Genomic DNA, 21917 nt, shown 5'->3' with positions numbered 1-21917 from the left:
CTGTATGTTTGCATGCGCTTTAAAAGATTTCATTCAGACTCTTCTCTTTTAATGTTTGATTTAGTCTGAAACTAAAAGACCTAGTCAATTTGATTTGTCCAAGGACACATTTTGTTCATTTGATCCCAGTCAAGGTTGAGTAAGAATGCAGCTCTGTGAAAGGGCACAGTGTTCCTGTGAGGTAACGGTTCATTCGCTTAAAGTGGCTTCTTAGGGACAACGAGTCAATTTTCTGCAAACACAGCACAGAGAGGAGAACTGTGACGCAGTCAGACATGGCTCAAGAGCTGTGCCAATCAAACTCCATTCACTACTCGCACACTGGTGACCTCTGACCTTTCAGGTCGATTGTTGTTCTCATCCACTCACACCATCCAAGCAGAGGTTCACGTGTGGAGACAGAATCAAGATTACAATATGATTAACCGCCAAAACCAGCGCCAAGCAAACCTTCCAAGAGCCCACATCCGTTTCATTAACCCACTCACTCCTCTCCTTGCACTATAAATGATTAAAGATGTGTATGAATGTATAAATAGCAAAGGAACAGGAAGCGGGGGCGTCTGTGTGCCTGGACTCAGCAGAGAAAGGGCTCGCTAATAACTGCATATCCTGACCCTCGAGATTTAATTTATTCCTCTCACATTCGCCCCAGTAAAACTCATCTTTTGCTCTAGAACTTGTCCTTTCTGTGCTGGGAAGTCGGTATGTGATATTACCATCACTATAGTGCTGTTAGCGTATGCCCTCTGCTGTCTACGCAACAGTGACTTTGAATCATCCAGCAGGCAAACCGCTGGCTTAAATATGGAGTGGACATAGGATTCCGGCCAGTATAGTTGGCCGCTGAGGAGAGAGGACACTCGAAGTGCACTGAGCTGTGCCGTATGGCTCATCTGGATGTCTCGACTGTAATTACAGCTTTAGAGAGAGAGACCCAAGAGTCAAGCACACTCCAAAAGCTCAGGCTGACGCCGCACCCTTCAGTCTTTTGTTAAATCTCTCCCCTCTGCCCTCGCTGTGACCCTGCCTCCAAAAACAACTGTGACATTTCAAGAGTGAAGGCCTGTTCACACCAACACAAATGTTTGGCATGCAATTTGTTTGTTCAGACCAATGCAAAAAAAAAAAAAAAAAAAACGCAAGATGGGCTGAATGTAAGTACAAATTCACTCTATTATACAGCCATACTGATATACAATGACAAAATATTGACCAACCGTAAAAATAAATGTTGTTTCAACTTAAAAAAGTAATTGTTAATGTTACCTTAAAATTTTAAGTTTAGTCAACTTGAAATATGAAGTTGTAAAAAGTGACAACTTGAATATTTGAGTTGACAAAACTTCAAAATTAAGGCAGCATGAACACTTAATTTTTTTAAGTTGAAGCAACAATTTTTTTACAGTGAAATTGCACAGAACTACAAACACAGTAAACCTGGGGGTTTTTTCAGAGTTTTTCCATGAATCATGCAGCCCTATTAGAATAACTATCCGTAAAAAATAAAATAAGATAAAAAAAACTTCACATTGACGTCATGCAAATATGTTTGTGTCTTTCTGAACAGGTGCAAACAGCCCTTTATTCCAAATGAAATATTTGTCGCACTGAATTTCACACCGAACATTCGTAATGAGGTAGAATGAAAAGACACAATAAAGACTGAATGAAAAGCAGATACTGCATTGTATAGCTGCATGGTGTTCATCAGATGTGGAGGTCAGGAGGGGTTGGGATGTTTGTTTGTCTTGCAAACGTGTGGAAAGAGTGTGAGAGACATCGAGTGAGAGGAGAAAACGAGAGGGGACTGTAACCGGCTTTGAAGTGTGTGACTCAAGCTGAATCACTAACAAACAACAAGAAGAGGAAACTAAGTAAGACCACCAAAAGGCAGGGTACAGACCACCTTGGGGCCCAGAGCAATACTGCTCCTGACTGAGCTGCCCACTGGGCCACCCACACCTCTGCAGACGGGCCCGCTCCTCCCTCCCACTCTGGCACTGCTGTTGCCTGCTGGATCTCAGCCAGAACCAGACGGCTCCAGCCATCGGCCCAGCCTCTGATGTAGCACTCCAGGAATAACAGTGTGCTGGCATACTGAGACCACCACAGCGGCGGCACAGAGAGCGGGAAATGACTTTCAAATCTGTTTTACAAATTGTAAATAACATTTTTACATTTTCTGAAGAACACGTGTGTCGCCGCAATGCTAGGGAGGTCTACATGGTTAATAAGGGTTGATGTGGTCACAACGGTATTATGGGGGGTTGCTAGGGCCTTGCTAGGTGGTTGCTAAGTGGCGTTAGTCAAAAAAAATCACCCCCAAGTTTAAAAAATGACTTGGGTCCCTCCGTTAATTTAACTGTCTGTTTAAATCCGAAATCACAAAACTAATAGCATCTTCTTAATAAGCTTTTTTAAGGATTTAAGGAACCGCATGTAATTAAATAAAGAGATATTATAGCAAGCAAGGGCAAGAAAACACATTTCTTGTTAAACCTTGTGGACAGCATACAAAAACACATACAATGGGACTATTATAGTCTTGATTCACAGTACTATTAATTAATTGCTAGACTTAATTAGTTATCGAACTGAATTGGTCAGCACTGAATGAAGTTGTTTAATGAATCAATGAATCAACATTAAAGGGATAGTTCACCCAAAAATCTTTCGAAATCACGGATATACATATATATTTCCATATATAGAGGGGAAATCACGGTTTCAAACGATATGTATATATATATATATATATATATATATATATATATATATATACGTTATTATGAGCAATAGAAATAATGATGCTTGCTTTAGCAAGCACCACTAATAACAACCCCCACTGACTTTAAGCATGAAAAAAATGTTAAAAATGCAGTACTACTATGTGCTCTCTGCCGCACAATTTCTTGGTGTGTACACTACAGTACTCCTTTCACATTAACATTATTCAAATTCACATGAAGGACTAGGCGCTTTTTTTTTTACAAGACTTGAGGAGAATTATGTATACAGCTGCGTTTCCAATGCTCAGAAAGGAATTTGTCGGCTGGTCGAACCTCACGAGAGCCCTTGACCACAGTGACAGCCCAAGTCTGACTTGACCACCATCGCTAGGACAGAATCCAGCAAGTATGCACATTAAGTCTTCAGCATTCTGAACATAGCGTCTTAAGATGTACATCAATTGAGCACTGTGTTCCTTAATGACCGGGTGGCGGCGTGGGTTACAAAGTTCTAAGAAGAACAAGCAATTTTTTTATCCCCTGTCCCACAATGTTCTTTTGGCAGGTCTGTTATCTCTCCTTCACACGGCCTGATTGCTAAGCGACGGTTGTGCCTAAAATTGTGCCTTGTGCTGCTGTAACACAATAAGGCCGTTGAGTCCTGGACGCACAGTGCACAGAAAGGACAATGAAGACTGTGCTATCAAAGAACCACCGCACTCCAGCTTGAAAAGTAGGAGATAGCTTACGGCTAGACAGCAAAACATAGTAGGCAGAGGTAACCAGATTAACAGAACCCTCATGGGAGCTAATCTCAGAGAGCCTGATGTTATCAGACAGGCATGAAGTATGGGGAAGAAGGGAGACAGCCTCTTTCACAGTGATGCAGGGCTTTGGGAAGAGAAAGAAGGGGGTGAGGAGTGTTGACAGAGGTGTACGTGTATGTGTTAGTTTAAATGGAGAGCTGGGAGTCACAAAAAAGATCGCGCCCACATAAAATTGGCAAACTGCAGCAAAAGCTTTAGCGCTGACTATGAAGGTAATTGTATAGATAAGAGGACATTAAGATACTCGATTATGACAGACAAAAGATGACAGATTGCTGAGTGAATGCCTTAGAGGTGTAAAGTATAGGTGCTCAACAAAGGTTGTTTTATTTACAGTGTGTACTCAGGACATTTAGCCTGTGAGTCACAGGCTGGTAGTTTCTCCCATGTCTCCAGAGTGTCTCGGACTGATGGAATGAAGACAAGAGGTGAAATGCAAACGCACACCTACATCCCTGAAACATCCGGGACAGTAAGGTTTCAACGGCTCATATACAGTATGGCAATGTCACCATGTCTAATTCAGACAATATATGGCTGTTTTTTTTTCCATAGCGTCCACACTGCCAGTGTTTGGGAACTGCATTTACTTCCTGTTTCTGATGACACAGAAAAAAAAATCTCATAGCATTATTCATGCAATCTATCTAGAGCCATCTAGCCACCCCTGAGCTGCATTAAACAGTCTGTGTATCTAAATGCAATTTCAGATGCAGCTTCTGCAGTGTAATGATGGATTTTGTTGATACTGATTTCAGTTGATTTGTAACAGCTCCATAGCATCTTAGTATTCTAATTTAATTTGTTGATTAAATGTAAAAATTTGACATAAGATGATGCATACATCGAATAAGGTTATAAATAATTGCCATTATAAAGGTAAAATCCTTTGGAAATTCACGTAAGAGGGCAAATATCACTCATTAAAAGGAAAGTTAATTTCTGTCTCTACTGAACTAACCACTGCACAGAATATGAAGAATGTAAAAAAGCTTTGTGAATCAACTGTCAGGCCTAAACCAGGCAAAATACCATCAAAAAATACACTATATCGTCTATAAACACTTTATGACAATATATTGTCTCATTAGTGACAAAATCCCAGAAAATATTAAGAATGTTTTTTTTTTATATATATATATTGTTTTTTTGTAATAGTGACAGTAAGTAATATCAAAGATGGTGACGTTCATAAAACTGGAAGGTCTTATAACATTTGACATGACAAATTTCAGTCGAGGTGCAAACTCATCCATCAGATTACGGATGTCAGTTTACATAAATTCCCATAATCGATCGTTGTTTAAATTAACAATCAATTAATCGATTAATTATTAGCCTTAACTTCTTAAATCTGAAGTGGGGGGGTGCTACTAAGTTATTAACAACCACCTGCTTAAAAATGCAGTAAGCGATTTCTGAGCACTGCTGATATTTGAAATCACCAAATTAAACACGCCCTACCCAAAAGGATCACACACCTATCTTCATAGCTCTGCTCCCAAATTCACAAACATGCTATGCAACACAGGCACCTCCTAATGAGTGTATACGCCCCTTACTGCTGATTGGAGTGTGTTTTGGTGCTTGGTCCGATCCGATGAACAACGTTTCTGGAAATCGCTTACTGGACCTTTAACCAACGCCAAATAGGAAACTAAGAAGCTTGGCTTTACAGTGATCATCAAATGGAATATGGCCATCACTTAACAAGTGCTTTTAAATTTGCTGACATATAAGAAGTGCTCTATTTTCATAGCGTGAAAAAATAACTGCTTTACATGAAATTGCGATCTGTAAAATCTTAGTACATAACAGTATCATACATCGTTGAAAAGGTCTCAACTTTTAAAATACAATAAGCATATTAGTTTCAGTTAGAGACCAAACTATACCAAGTATTTGTATGAAAAAACACAGCCGACACACGTGTAAACAGTATGATGCTTTTAAGCCATGTTTCGGTGCAAAAAATAGTAAACCATAGTAGATTGCATATCTTTATTCAGAGCATGTTGTCTCAAATGAGCCCAAACATAATATAAGACAATGCGTAGATCACAGAGTGACATGACATGCTGCTGGCCAAAGCTATAGGACTTCCGGGATCCGATCGTGTCGCGATCATGACGTAGTGTTTTTCAACGTCATTTGAAAGTTCAACCAATGGAAACTTGATTTTGGGTATGGTGGGTGGGTTTAGTGGTAAGAGACGATGTGTAGAGACTAATCGGAAACTGTTTCTTAGCTGAAATGCGCTTGGATTGGTTTGCTCAGCTTGACAGTTCTTGATTTATCAAGCGCCACAGAATAGGAGCGCACAGCTGAAAGAGCGCTGGAAGATCATCACTCATCAACCAGGATCTTATTACTTGTACCGTATGTACTTTTATTGTGGTGTTTACACAAGTAGCTCTTATGTTCAGCAAAATCACTTGTTTGGAGGGTTTTTTGGACCCTTGGTTAATTATGTTTTGAAATATGTGTGTCGGTGATGTGTGAATTATGTCAGTAGATCAGTGATGTGTGAGCTTGTATCTGCCCCTTCAGTTAGAATCCTTACATGAGATCTTAATTAAGCAAGAGTAGCTGAGTGAGAGTTTATAAAACTGATAGGAGCATCTCCAGTGCAGCTACCTTTAACACGCAAGACACACCTAAGTGCAGTGCAGAGTGGCTCACTCGCACTGTATGATGTGACAGATAACTAATTCTCCAGTGTGGTTCTGTTCACACACAGGAGTTCGCTGAGAAAATGGTTAGGACTCCTGAAAATGAACGGGTGTGAGTTTGGTTATATAATGAGGTTTTTCGCTCCAGTAAATAACCAAACTGTGAGTATGAACAACCCAATTAGAGATTCCAATACAGAACTGACAAGCGTATTCTGCTGCTGTGTGAACGTGGCTTATGTTCACACAGTTAGTGTTTTGGATTGACTACCACATTTACTAACAGGTGTGACTCATTAATAGTCCTGTTCATACAACAACTTACAGCTTGTAAGTTGAATATGAACAGATGAATTGTCAAGTCAAGCCGCTTTTTAATGTTAATGATACAGCTGTGAATAACGCCACTATTTAGAGTAACTGTGATTAAAATAAATAGTAAAATCACATGTGATCTGATCTTATATGGTCCACAGGGCACAGGCATATGGCTATACTTCAAACCATCAGGTTCATTTGCGAAGAAGAGCGGTGCTGAAGCACAACTGAATGACAACATTTGTGGCATAAGAATATGTGTGGCCACAAAAAATACTTTCGACTCGTCATCTTTTTCTTAAAAAAAAGCAAAACAATGTAGGTTACAATAAGACACTTACAATGAAAATAAATGGGGCTCATGTTTGGAAGAAAGCAGAAATGTGAAGCTTATAATTTCTCCAAAGAACGTTAATTCTTCTGTTGGTTATGTTTCTGTGTTGACATTTTAAAGAAGCCACTGGACACCATAACACAAAAGGTTAATAGGTGTTTATTTTCAGACTAAAATCATGTTAATATGCATAAATTATTAATCTCTTGATACAATACGTTTCAATTTTTCAACACAAATTTTTGCTTTTGTTAAAAAAGTATAAATTAATTTTGGTTTTAAATAATATTGTGCCTCAAATGTTGTCGACTGAGTTTTAACTTGTACTGGAAATTTCCCTTAACAACTCCTCAATAACATCTCCTCACACATTCCTTGAGCTGGTCTGCACACAACTCTGCCAAATGCAATGCAGACGGGACAGGTGAGAGACTTCAGAGACACCGGCTTCACTTTCAAGTGTACTATGAGCATCTCGCCACATCTGCACAGCAGAACGAGGGCCAAAAGAGAGAATCGCCATCAACTGAGCGACGAGGAAGGATGTTTGCATTTGGGATGGGCGGCCCTTTCTGAGGTATGGTGGGACAGGAAATGGGGCAGCACAGTAGGGAGAGTTCAGTCAGGAACAACCAGATGCAACATCAATGAATGAACCCACCATCTGCTTCTATTAATACACCAGAATGGCATAAAGAGAGATGGGTGGGGGAGAGAACACAGACCTGCTCCAGAAGTCTGTTTGCTTTTAGACTTTGACTATTGAGCAAGACAATCTGGCAAGAAATGCTGGTAAATTGGGTTGAGGGTGTTTGTGCACCTTGAAGTGGCCTCAAATAGCCTTGTATAGCATTTTTTCACTTTAAGGCATGTTCACACCAAGGGTCAGATTTACTAACAACTTGCGCCAGTGCAAACTCTCTTTTAGCGTTAAAAAAACTACTGTCAGGATTTACTAAAGATTTTGCGTCTGAAATGGAAACTCCTACAAATTCGTAAAAAATTGTTGTGTCCACGCCTTTTCAGCGCTAATTTTTCACTACGTGTCTTTAGTAAATCTTGATAGTATTCTTTTAACGAAAAAAGAGGGTTTGCTCTTGTCGCAAGCTGTTTGTAAATATGGCCCTAAATGAACTAATTGAACAATTGATAAATGATCTTTACAACGGAACTGAATCAATACTGAACTGGCTGAATAACAGCTGAAATGCATCATCTGTTATCACTGTGAAGCTGGAACAATCTGTATTGTATAAAGCACTATATAAATAAAGGTGACTTGACTTTACATCTGATGAACACTTTACCATACCATGAGGTCACAGGAGAGGAGTTGTGAATGTCAGTGAAAAGCGACGCAACTGACGCTGGTAGGTCACATGACAGTGACAACATGGCGGATGTAGAACGTCCGAATGTCATTACTAGTTCAGCTTAGAAGATTAAAGGGATAGTTCACCCAAAAATGAAAAATCTATCATCAATTACTCATCAAATACAATTACTCAGCCTCAAGTTGTTTCAAACCGTTATGAATTTCTTTCATTTGCTGAAGGAAGATATTTTGAAGAAAGTTTAACCAGGCCGCTTTGGGGCACCATTGACTTACATAGTAAGGAGAAGAAAAGAAAAAAACTATGGCAGTCAGTGGTGCCCCAGAACTGTTTCCTGAACATTCTTCAAAATAGCTTCCTTGGTGTTCAACAGAACAAAGAAATCTATACAGGTTGGAACAACCTGAGGGTGAGTAAATGATGACAAAATTAAAATTTAAAGGGGTGGTATAATGCCCTTTTCACAAGATGTAAAATAAGTTTCTGATGTCCCCAGAGTGTGTATATGAAGTTTTAGCTCAAAATACCCCACAGATATTTTTATATTGCATGTTAAAATTGTCCCTTTTTTAGGGTGAGCAAAAACGCAGTTTTTGTGCGTCCCTGTAAATGCAAATGAGCTGCTGCTCCCGGCACAGAGGGTGGAGCTTCAAGAGCTTGTGTCCTCTTACCTCACACACATATACACTGAAAATTTCAAAAACTTTTAGCCTTTTATGTTCAAGCCGGAGTCAGACAAAGATGGAGAGACTCAAGAAGAATTGACAACATGTAGAATTCAACAGGACATTTCTGAATAGTTAGTTGATGAATTTATGTAGCTTCTGTGTAGTTATCTTCTAGTCATTGATTAGCACAGTCTGTCATGATAATCTATAAATCGCGTTCCGGGGGTGGGGTTCATGTAAATGTTAGGGTTAGTGATGTCACTAACCCGAGAGGAATATCGTGTAGTCCCTACCAGCCGTTTGTTGTAGTCCTTAAAAAGTAATTTCTTTAAAAGAAAATATCTCCCTTTGCTTTGAACTTTGAGCATCGTAACTTTGCAGATTTTATTTATGCTCAAACAGCAACATTACACACTAACTAAAGTTAGAAAAATGAAATCATAATCAACCACCTGTACAATAAAGCCACAATACAGTAACCACAATAAAGTATCCTGAAGACATTGATTAGCTGGGTCAGCTGTCTAATTGGGGTTGGAGGTAAAGTCTACAAGAACTGGATAGGATGCCTCTGTTCTAAAGAGTAAACACAGTGGAAATGATTTGTTGTTTTGCAAGTCCTGCAGAATATTTACCCCATAACTTCATTAAAGCTCATCTCCACATGAATTATCTTGATATGTACCACAAAGGGAACAGAAAAACACATCCAGGAACACGCAAAATGGACTCTTTCATGGCATCAGCAGCTTTTATCCTCACTGTCACTGTGTTAAGTGCACTGACAAAGAGATAAACACTTGAAATCACTCTCAGAGCTGCTGGTGGCCTATCACCTTTTCTTCACCCTACTGTCATGTATTGTATAAGTGCATCTTTGAGGATTTGAAAGAGGAGGGGAGAGTCATGTGGAGGTCATCTTTTATGCTCGCTCGCATATGCACGCTCATCTTCGCTTAAAGCCTGTATGAGCAGATCACAATGTAGTACATGTTTTTTTTTTTTTGGGTCTATCTAAGGTGTTTTATCGTGGAGTGTAATAGGGGCTCTGTGTGTGGCGAGAAAGTAGAAAGGCTTTCTTCTTTCTCTGTACAAACAAAATGTGCAGCATTGACTCACCTTTATGAACCTGATAACACATACCAGACATGAAGACGAGCAGTCTGTCTGGTCTCTGTTCTTCAATGATGCACAACAGACACTTTCATTTTTCAAAGTCATTTCATGGTTCATGCTATCAAAGCAAATCATTATTTTCTGTGATCTCTGCATACAGACAATAAGGAAGTTGTGGTTGCATACGTACTTCTGTATTGAAAATACAAGAAGAATTGCATTAAGATTACCAGAAAGGATAGCGGCAAATGTAAGGATTCCAGTTCCTCAAAATCTCAAAAACTCATTGACCTGCTCAGAAAATGTTGCTTACGATGAACTCTGCTTGTGAGGTCTACATTTACCTCTTGGAAGCAAAATAATCTCTGAATCACAGCTACTGCTGAGAAACAACACTCAAGTATGCTGCATGTCAAACAAGTATGGAAAAAATGCAAACCTAGAATAATAATAATAATAAAAAACTACAAAGAAAATGAAAATGAAAGACAAATAAACAGTTTAATGGCCCTCATTTGCACTTCCATTCAGTTCAAAACACTCACACGCACGATTTAAGATCGGTCACATGACATGATTTAACCTGCAAACTCAATTTTGGAAAGCTCTGACATGTACTACTTGTCCCCATCAACATTTAACAAAAACGATCAAAATGGCAGTGGTAAAATGTAGTTCAGCATTTATTTTGTAATATTTCTGTTTAAAAATTCCTATAATTGACTATTGTTAATTCTTAATAATGCAAGAATAATCTGAAAATAAATGACGTACTATTAGGTCTTGCTCCAAACTATAGGTTTATTAACCATGCATTTGCATAACGACTGGACAGTTACCTGTTGTATTTTGTTTTGTATATTGATTACTCAAATTCGAGGACGTGAACAACTATAAGTATAATGCTCCGGGTTGTCATCTAGTAATTACAGTAATTACAACATGGCGAGAAGGCAGAATTGAGGGCGTTAACATTCATGCAAACGTCATTTTTTGAATCTCAACTGCTCCTGTACCCTTGATATTCTGCTAAATATCTCCAGTTGTGTTGCATGAAAGAAATATCTGAAATGACATGACGGTAGTACATAATGACAACTTTATTTTAGGTTGAACTTTCCCTTTAATTCAAGCTTTGCAACAAAACCACATCAACACTGTCATTTACTGGAACATGCTCCTAGATACAGTAGTTGCGTAAATACTGTGGAAGAGCCAATGAGTATCTGGAGTATTTCACGTTAAGCTGCTCAACCCTGCGTTTCCTGCTGCGCAACAGTACAGACGCACAACACTGACGTCCATCAGCCGAGCAACACTCCAAGAGAGCGGGAGGTAATGTCATCATTTCTCAGTGGATAAATATGAGGGACAGAACAGAGGCTCCCCGGCAAGCCTCCACACAGGAAAGCTGCAACAGGAAGAGCGTGAATCTTACGCTCGAGCGGAGTGGTTTGGCCACAGTACCCTCCCCAGGGTCAACAGAGGAGGGGCTCATGCTGACAAAAGCTCAATCCCATTTTTTCACTTCACACACCACTTCCTGGAGCCCTGAGCACTGAGTTAGGCTATTTTAGTGCTGCTTGAGCAAATACATTTAGGTCCTGCCAACGAATCCATTCCATCTATAGGGTCCAGGCCAGACTGAGCTCATTTCAAAAGAATCTGGTTTCAAACTCACGGTTCCTCACATTAACACATACTGTGACCTCAGCAAGTGTTTAGACACATCAGACACACTTAAAGTATATAAATGCAATTCCATGAGATAAAACATCCAACCAAATGGCATCAGCAAACTAACCTTTGAGACATTTTTGCATCTAGGTCAATGACAAATAGAGTGCCCAAGTTGAAGAAAAGCACACACACACAACATTTTTTTTAAATGCACACTCTAACTGTAGTATTTTTATTGGTTATATATGTTTTTGAAAAACCTTTATACCATTTTTTAGGAAAAGTTTAAATTTAAAAATGTCATGTGGTGTAACCATCAAGTAATTAATGATTTTTCCTTGAACCTCTTTTAACATCTTCAATCATTATTTCCACATTTCTACAAGGTAATATGTATTTTGTAACAATTATCATGATTTATTAATTCAGAAATTTCATTACGATTTTGAGGGGTTGTACTATATGTCATTTTACAACGTGAACTAACCTTGCCATGTCCAAAAAGCTCAAAATATCAGATATTTCATTGACCTTATGGCAAAGATAATTGAGATACTTTCTACAATACGTTTTCCCTGTTTTGTTTCTGCATGTTGGTTGCATTACATTAATGTTATTTTATTTTTGTACACAAAAGTTTTTCAAATATGTACACTATTTAAACAAACCTGCCATACTGCTTTTGTAAAAAAAAAAAAAATTATGATCTCAGAAAATGTTTACCACCCTGACAAGTTGCTTGAATGTTACACTTGTGACACTTGCTGTAATGTAATTCAATGATACATACCTTTTTTGTTCAACTACTTTTTGATGCCATTGTACATGACCAATCTCTAAGCCCTGCCTTACAATGCTTTTATTTCCTTTATAAAAAATAAAAAATAAAACATCAAATGCTCCCAGGCCATTAGAAACAAAAGTGCGTATGTTGCCATCCATCTTTGCATGTAAACTTTATTTATTCTCAGTAACTCTATGCAAACACATAAATCCCTCAGCAAAGACACACAGTGAAAGAGCAAAGTAAAGATTTGTAAATGCGCAGGCAGTGTGTGCGTATGTACGAAAGCACAATGCCTCATAACGTAAGCAAAAGTAGCCCGGGATCAAGAAATTGTACAGTTCAGAAAAGTTTTGGGTGTGTTCTTGAAACTGCACCATCAAGGATGCGTGGCAAGGTTGTTAAGTCACCTTTTACCTTCTTTCTATTTAAAAATCTTCTCTGTTGCATTCAGAATAGCAGCTTACATTCATGACAAATAATAAATAAATCGTCACCATAATAACAGTTGTGCACAGTCATTCCATCGCCTGAGATTTAGCAACGTTTCTGCTAACAACATGTACTTACTAATTTGTGCATGCTGCAAGTACTATTCTATGCCAAATTGCATTAAAAAGGCAAACATGCATCAGTCTGCTTAGTATTCTCAATCTGTGCATGAGAGACTTACTATGACATCACATTTACATGCAAATCTATGTTTACTCTCCAGCTATGTGCCAGGAACATCAAATAAGAATACTGACGTAACAAAGTGAAGTAATATTTAAATCTCCTAAAATCCCCCTGATTTACTTCTTTGATCTATTTCAATCATCCCACCCATATACCTACAACAATTTTGCTGTTTCTCAAGGAAACAATTATGACAACCAAACAAAGCAGAAATTATGAGAATTTTGACAGCAATTGACAGCAGGAATGAGACAGACTGCAGAAAAAGCAGTGATGGTATGAGCCAGGAATGTGAGGTGCAGGTCCACAAACACACACACACACACACACACACACACAGATTTTTTTACAGTGGAAAAGTATGTTCTTATCTCTGAAACATGGTGTCACATGTACACTGTGAGATTATAAGCTCTTGTTATCTTTTAGATGGCGACAGTCTCTTATACACACCTGCAAAGCAAGAAAAATCACCAATGTTTAATATCTTTATATCTCAATCAGTTCTCCAAGACAGCAATGACGTTATGGGGGCCAAGCCTCTTGTAGTAAAATACCATACTAATATCACATGTGTCTCCAGAGTTTTAGAAGAAAGTTAAACATTATAACAAACTTGGCTCAAATGTGCCAACATAATAAAATATGCAATCATAAGTCAAAGATTTCAGATGATTACAATTCTAGTGAATTTCTTCTAAGACTCAATTATCTGAGTGAACTATGCTAGCGAGTAGGGATGAGCAACTTCGGCCCTGGAGGGTCACTGTCCTGTTTAGCTCCAACCATGAAAATCTCAACCGGCCTTTTCTAGTAATCCTGAAGACATTGATTAGCTTGTTCGGGTGTCTTTGATTTGGGTTGGGACTTAACTCTGCAGGACAGTGGCTCTCCAGGGCCCATCTCTGCTATATAGGATTCATTTTTTATTTTATAACTCTGTAATTGTCATGTACGTCAGTCATTTTCTCATTTTTATTTCTTGTACAGATAAAGGTACTTAAATAAAATATAATTGAGAATGCCATCATGCATGGCTCAACAATAACTGTCGCATATTTAAACTGGCCCATCAATCAATCATTTAAGGAATATTTTGCATTAAACCCAATTCTTGACAAAAACAAGACATATAACAAATGACAAAAAAATGTGTAATTGTCAAAACAGCTAGAAATTAAAATACAACTCCATTAAGCTATAAATTCAAACTACAGTATACTTTTGGAAAGCAATGGCATATTGTGATTCGTTCAATATGTTTTATTGTAATAAGTAATCTTCTCATTTTAAAAAGAACTCATCTACAGTATGTGAGTCAGCTAGATAATGTACCCTTTGTGATATTTAAATCAGCAGAATTCACAACAACAATATTCAATATATCACATAAAATTAAACATTTAAGTTCAAGGCATATGACCAATGAAGGCAAGCCAGTGACAATGCAGCACTGGCCCGATAGTCCAGGTGACAGTTCAGTCAATTTGCCCAAAACTCTCTCACGCTCGCCCCGGACGTCCTTATCATTGGGCGCTGCATTATATCTCCTGACTTGGGAGTAATAAATTTTCCTCTGGGCATGGCTTCTGACACAAGCAAATTTTCCATGCAGTTATTTCCACTTTAACAATCAATCTCTTTCATATGCTTCGCACGTACTAACAAACAGTTATTATCTGGACTGTTACTGTACACAAGGAAACAAGAGTAAGTACAGTAACATGTCTCATCCAGGGCCATACCCATCATAGACATTGAAGGGGACAAGTCCCCACCAATAATCCAAATTGACCCCCTCAATATTTGACATTATTGATGCAGCTCTGCTCTTGTGTTTTTAAGATGACAAAACATTTGTAAGGTTACATTTTTAGGGTGGTCTGCCCTTGCAGTCTGGCACGTCCTGATTTTGCTGAGTTAGATGCATTCCTGGGTCAACATATTTTGTTGATGAACAACATTCTTGTGCAAAATTTTTATATCTGACAAACAAAGTTTTTAATTTTAATTTTAATGTTTTATTGTTTGTGTAGTACTATATGGTCAACATTTTTGTATTATTATGTGCTTTATAAATAAATTGGAATTGGAAACATTTAGTGACAGAAATTGTAAATAACTGGTAATAATATCAAGTGATCCAGAAAGTTTTTTTTTTATATACCTTTATAGGATAGTGCAAATGAGGCAGGAAGCAACAGAGGGAGAGAGAAGGGAGCAGGACAGGCAAAGGACCACAAACCAGGACTGTCAGGGTTCTGCCCTGACAGCCTTGTCTGTGTTGTCTTTGTTTCATGTCTCTATGTTTGTTTTGTGTGTCAGCACATGGTTTTGTCTTTGTTTGTTTGTGTTTGCCATGTCCTGCTCTTGTTCCGCCTCCTTGTTTCCCGTTACCACGCCCCCTTGTTTAGTCCTTATCTAGTCCTCGTTTGCTTGATTGGTTTCACCTGATCCTCATGTGCTGTTCCCTTTACATTGTGCCTCTTTCCCTAATGTCTTTGTTATGTGCAATCTTTGTGTGTATTATTGCTCAGCTTGTCAGACAGTGCTACATAGTGTTTCTGTCAATTCTCCTTTTTTTTTTTTTGTCTTTGTTCCTGACCTGACTTTAGGGATGAGCAAATGAAGCCTCATGAAGCACTGAGGCTTTCCCCTGAATGTTTCGGGAAAAGATTCGAAGCACCAAGAGTGTCGAAAACAGCGCCATCTTGTGGCAGGTCAAATTTATAGCAGCCATGTTTATGAGCAGCTGAGTGCGCGGCACCGTTATTTTATCCATTAAGCACAAATAAAAGCCTGACAACGCTAAATGTTCAGTTTTCTGATAATATAATTCACATATTAAAGTGTGGCAATAAAATAAATGTAACAATTGTATTAATACTATACAGAAATAAAAATACCAACAGAGTTGCTTGATGCAAGTAAATGTTGGTCTAATTATTTTATGGTTTCTATGCTGTTTATGTGTCAGAATATATGATCATGTAACATAGGCTGTAGGCTTATTTATATATATATTACACACACACACACACACACACACACACACACACACACACACACACACACACACACACACACACACACACACACACAAAATGTTAGTAAATGGACTTAAACTTCCAAAAACCTGTAGAGTACTGGTCTGGGTTCAAGCATTCCGACACGCAAAGTGAAGCATTCACGTGACTGGAAAGAAAGTGAGGCTTCGTTTTTCGTTGATCACGTGTTTCTCTGAAAACAATACGCGCTCCGGCACAGAGCTTCATGAGAAATTGCGCTGCGTACTCGATACGCGCTTTGAAGCTTCAGTGTCAAATGTAATATCACTACCTGACTTTGACTTTAGTCTAGTCACATCCTAGTCTTTATTTTGCTCTAGTTCTTCCAAGCTTTATTTTTGGTTCACCTCTTGTTTTTGTTAACTAATCTCTTATTTATTTTCTCTTTAGCTTGTCTTCAAGGTTGCAGTCTTGTTTTATTTCTTTGTTTAGGCCTACTAGTTCTAGTTGTTCATTTGTATAATTTATTTTATTTTTCCTTTACTATTGCTCCAGTTATATTTTTTATATTATTATGTTTTTATTTTGCTCTTGTTTTTGTTATCTCGTTGTCGTGAGTTTTGTCTTGTGTTGGTTCCGGTTTGCTCCCCGAGATTCCCTGCCTGCTGGCTCCTTCTGCCTGGCAGTTAGACTGGTTCAGGGTCTGTGTGCAGCAAGTATCCAAACTCTGCTTCATGGTTCCTTGCCCTGTCTTGAGTGTCTTCACCACAACCATCTGCCTGGCCTGGTCACGTCCTCTGCAGTTCTTCGACCTGTTGTACTCTGGAGTTGGTTCCAGCAGTCACCTGCTCATTCTGTGTCTGGGTCTCCCCTATCTGAATTCTGACAAAGACTTGAACTTGGGTCGCCTGAAGCACAGCTGGAGCACATGTTGGAGTGCTGCCCACAAGGCTAATGCTTTCGACAAATTTCATTTTAAGTGAAAATGATCATTTATGTGATTTTTATTTTATTTATTTAATTTTTATTTATTGTATTTCCTAATTGAATGTGGACAGACAGATCTAGTTTTCCAGGGGGACGTTAGAGCAATTTGTGTTTCACAGACGCACTTTGCGTGTGTTTATTTTTTTATTTTATTTTTTTAAATCCTGTCTGAATCTGCCAAGTCTGTGTTTTTTCTCATACAACCTCAGTAAAAATTCCAGAGCAAATCACCTACTGTTTTTCTGCAAAATCAACAGTCCTCTGAGAAATCTAATCCCGTCTGAATGTGAATGTCTCTGATTTCTGATGTTGTATCAGCAATACAACTGATTATTACAATGCTTCTCATGTTTTTGAGCTACCTGAGCTGTTTGCGCACCAATCCTTGGCATGCTTTCATTTAGTTTCCATATGGATGGTATCCAATGAAAAAAAAATAACATTTAAGATTAATAAATAGAGCTAAATTGCAGAAACTGCGAAGACTGCCCATTTTAATGTGTCAGCTAAAAGTAAGATACTTTGGATTTCTCTGCTCACTTATGCAAGTTTATTATAGTCACTGCTATAAACTTGTGAAGTTTACTTAAATGTTTTTTTTATGATACATTTAAATCATATCAACAATTAAATAATAATAAATTAAAAGAAATATATGTGACGCGCACACACAGCACATGACCTTCTGTAAAGCCCACATCTAGAAAACACACACTCCCACCTCTGTAATAAACACAGAGATGTTAGCACAGACCGAATTGGTACATGAAATCACAGACGTTGAGTGATAAGAACTATTACTCGAACGTTATTTGGAAAACTAGTCCCATCTAAATGGGGCTATTAACAAAGCCATTTTGGGCATATTAGACATATAATTAAGAGTGATTGTGTCCATTTTTAAAGGTACAATGCGCAACATTTCATGTTAAAAATACCCGTTTTTCTAACCCATACATGCTTAAACAATTGCCTGATGGGCTGAATGAGCCCTTCTCTGATCACTGTGGTTGCCTCTATAATCCTGTACAGTAAAATAAATAAAAGGGATTCGGGACGGAATTTGAGACTGGGCGTGACGTCATGCGCGTTCACGCTCACCTGGCTATGTCTGGTTGCAGTTTCGCTTGTCGCCAGAGGGGGCATAGTTCTGCAAAAACTCAGAGACTTGCGCATTGCACCTTTAACATACAAATATGTTAACATCGCACCTACTTTAGGAAACACAGGGATATTCTGAAAAGCAACACCTTCCAAATACCCTGGAAATCCAGACCTAAATCTAAAAGATTAATGGTCTGGCGTCGACTAATGAAAATCGGCCAGCTCGAGGGGCGGCACCAAGCATGCATTTGAAAATCTCACTGCACGCAATTAGATAACACTACGACCAATCACAACAAGTTATCGCTTTGCTACCAGCGGAGCTAACCTTTCTTTTACTGTCTATGGAGCTAACTGGTAGATTAGACTCTTACCGTATCCGGTCGGCAAAACAGCAAAAACGCCCTTCTTGCAAAGGAATGATTCGAGTGCCGTCTTCTGTTCCTCTTTTAAAGAAAAAGTCTAAATCTTTCATTGTAGCGGCCAAAGCCGTTTCAAACAAATGGTGTTCATCCATAGCCATCTTGCAATGTTTACTAATGACTTCGACGTCGCAGCGCTGTCGTCATCTCGCCTCTGGCCCGCCTATATCAGATAACCCGATGTGATTGGTGCAGCTCAGATAGAGGGGCATATTTAATGAGCATCATTACTCAAATTCAACTTGTGCTCTCGCGAGAACTCTGGATTACCAGGGTACCTTCCAAATGGAGATGAGTGGGAAAATTGTTCTCGTAAAACATCAAATATCTGTGTGAAACTTGCACAACAAACTGAATCACCCTGTACTGCCTTTTTTAGATATTTCTACGTGAATCATTGAGAAAAGTCCCTGATGCAAGTAAAAACTTCCTCTTTGTTTTTCTAGAGGGAAAGAAAGAGAAAAATATAAGGATGACCTCACTGTGGCATAATCAAGAGGGTTCCACACTAAAGTGATAATTCACCCAAAAATGTAAATTCTGCCATTATTTAACACTCATGTTGTTCCAAACCTTTATGAGTTTCTTTCTTCTGCTGAACACAAAATAAGATATTTTGAAGAATGTTGTCAACCAGACAGTTGACAATAGCCAATGACTTCCATAGTATTTTTTTTCTACTATAGAAGTCAATGGCTACCGACCGTCAACTGTTTGGGTACCAAAATTCTTCAAAAATGTCTTCTTTTGTGTTCAACAGAAGAAAGAATCTCAAACAAGTTTGGAATGACATAAAGGTGAATAATTGATGACTGAATTTTCACTTTCGGGTGAACTATCCCTTAAGGGTGTGTGTTCAGAGGCATAAAGCTCTTGCCTAAATGACTGCACACTGTCCCTGCTGGCCAGAAAGAGAGAGCGAAAGAGAGAGAGAGGACACAGAGTGTGTACAAGGAAGACATTTCAATGCATGTGTGTGTGTGTGCCAGGGTCAGGCTGACCTCAGCGGGTAGGAAGAGGTAGCACGGGGAAAGCAAGCTGTTGATGGTTGATGAGAAGGCACCTGACCAGAAAACACATTCCTGTACAGTTAGTCACCTCCTTAGTGCAGAACAAAGAACACACAAACAATTGCATAAGTAAAGGTTATATATCAGAAAACCTAATGCACTTGAACTTGCACGGTGCATTTACTTTTACAATTGACTCTTATATATTTATATAAAGCCAGCATTTTGCACGAATGTGCATCTTAACAGCAAATGAGTAAATACATTTTGTGGTCGTCAACAAATTTTTCAAAAATATTTTAGGTTTTATATTTTCATATGGAATTTTTGTTGTCTTACATCAAACCTAGGTTTTAAATTAACCTTAATTAAAATTTTAAGTCCTATATGCAAAACATTTCATATAATGGTATTACTTTATAAAAACAATAAATAGAGTATGGCCTTACATTACTTCATAAAAGTAGAGGTAATGTGAATATAGTAGTGTGTTTAGAGGAGGACATATGTTTGTTCCTGCAAACATTCTACCTTACACGTCAAACTAATATTGCTGTGGGGAAAAGTAAGTCTGTTAAGTTAGCTCTTTTAAACATTCGCTCACTTAAAAATAAATCACTTCTAGTCAACGACTTAATAACCACAAACAACCTGGATTTTATGCTTCTAAATGAAACCTGGCTAGAAGCCAGCTGCAGTGCAACAATCCTCAATGAAACAGCCCCTCCTAACTTTACTTTTATGAGTGTCTGCAGAGCTGTTAAGAGAGGTGGGGGTCTAGCTGCTCTTTTTAAAGATATCTATCAATGTAAGCAAATATCATTTGGGAATTACTTGTCTTTCGAATATCTGGGTATTGTGTTAAAAGGTGCTCCACGCATTTTACTTTTCATTATTTACAGGCCTCCAAAATACTCTCCAGCCTTTGCTGAGGACTTTACAGAACTGTTATCAACAATTACCTCAGAGTTTGACTGTTTTGCCATTGCTGGAGATTTTAACATCCATATAGATAATGCAGAAAATAATATGGCAAAAGAAATCAAAACTGTTTTAAAAACTTTTGATCTGACTCAGCATGTACATGGACCCACACACAATCGTGGACACACTTTAGATTTACTTATCAGTAAGGGTCTAAACATTTCATCGATTGTTATTAAGGATGTAGCACTGTCTGATCATTTCTGTATTTTCTTTGATATATTGATCTCTCCTGCCACTGAAGCCAGATCTGTGTCTGTCAAGAAGAGATGCTTAAATGAGAACACTAGTGTACTATTTATGAAGGCTATATCCTTAACACCAAGCATATCTGCTGACTCTGTTGATTTTCTCCTTGATTCTTTTAACTCAAAAGTTAAAGGTGTAATTGATGATATTGCTCCTGTGAAAGTCAGGAAGAAGAGTGGCAGACAAAAAGCACCTTGGAGAAACTCAACAGCAGTGCAAAATATGAAAAGACAATGCAGAAAAGCAGAGCGCATGTGGCGGAAGACAAAACTTGTAGTCCATTATAACATCTACAAAGACAGCCTTCATGCTTTCAATATGGAACTAGGCAAAGCTAGACAGACTTTCTTCTCAAATATTATAAACAGTAATTTAAACAACACACGCACTCTTTTTGCTACTGTAGAGAGACTGACAAACCCCCCAAGCCAGATTCCCAGTGAAATGCTCTCAGACAGCAAGTGCAGTGAGTTTGCTTCCTTCTTCTCTGACAAAATCAATAATATCAGAAAGGTGATCAGCACATCCTTGAGTTGTGCTGGGGTCAGACAGATCAGACCACCTGAGAAAGTAGTTACTATGTCTGATTTCAAAGAAATTGATGGCAAAATTTTGGAAGAAACCGTACAGCACCTTAAAACATCAACCTGCGCTCTTGACACACTTCCCACATCTTTTTTCAAAAGTGTGTTAAACAGTTTAGAAGCAGATCTTCTAGAAGTGGTAAATGCTTCACTTCTCTCTGGGAGTTTTCCAAACTCCCTAAAAACTGCAGTTGTCAAGCCCCTCCTGAAAAAGAGCAACCTGGATAAGACCATATTAAGCAACTATAGACCAATCTCAAATCTTCCTTTCATAGGTAAGATCATTGAAAAAGTTGTCTTCAATCAGCTGAACAAATTCTTATGCTCGAATGGATACTTTGACAATTTTCAATCTGGTTTCCGACCGCACCACAGCACAGAGACAGCGCTCATAAAGATAATAAACGATATTCGCTTAAATACTGA

The 21917-nt window shown here is 38.4% G+C and overlaps 1 protein-coding gene and 2 long non-coding RNA genes across 6 annotated transcripts in view; 1 reads left to right on the top strand and 2 right to left on the bottom strand.

The window, feature by feature from the left end:
* Positions 1–21917, bottom strand: part of gng12b (guanine nucleotide binding protein (G protein), gamma 12b) — a 62711-nt gene that overhangs the window by 9023 nt on the left and 31771 nt on the right. The window contains exon 1 of one of the 4 annotated variants that reach the window (XM_082137072.1): positions 3066–12367. The exons of the other annotated variants lie outside the window; for them this stretch is intronic. The gene's annotated coding sequence lies outside the window, so the exon portion shown is untranslated. Of the gene's footprint in view, positions 1–3065; positions 12368–21917 lie in introns of those variants that run through there. 4 annotated transcript variants of the gene reach the window in all.
* LOC309513726 lies at positions 12424–16179 on the top strand. Its single transcript, XR_014211527.1, has 2 exons — positions 12424–15739; positions 15775–16179. It is a non-coding gene; the product is annotated as an uncharacterized lncRNA (long non-coding RNA).
* LOC309513724 lies at positions 14297–20201 on the bottom strand. The gene is made up of 2 exons (XR_014211526.1): positions 16315–20201; positions 14297–15792 (listed from the first exon to the last, which is right to left on the bottom strand). It is a non-coding gene; the product is annotated as an uncharacterized lncRNA (long non-coding RNA).

The sequence above is a fragment of the Leuciscus leuciscus genome, assembly GCF_965113295.1.
Source record: "Leuciscus leuciscus genome assembly, chromosome: 14".
NCBI lineage: Eukaryota > Metazoa > Chordata > Actinopteri > Cypriniformes > Leuciscidae > Leuciscus > Leuciscus leuciscus.
This window is presented reverse-complemented; position numbering and strand designations above follow the sequence as displayed.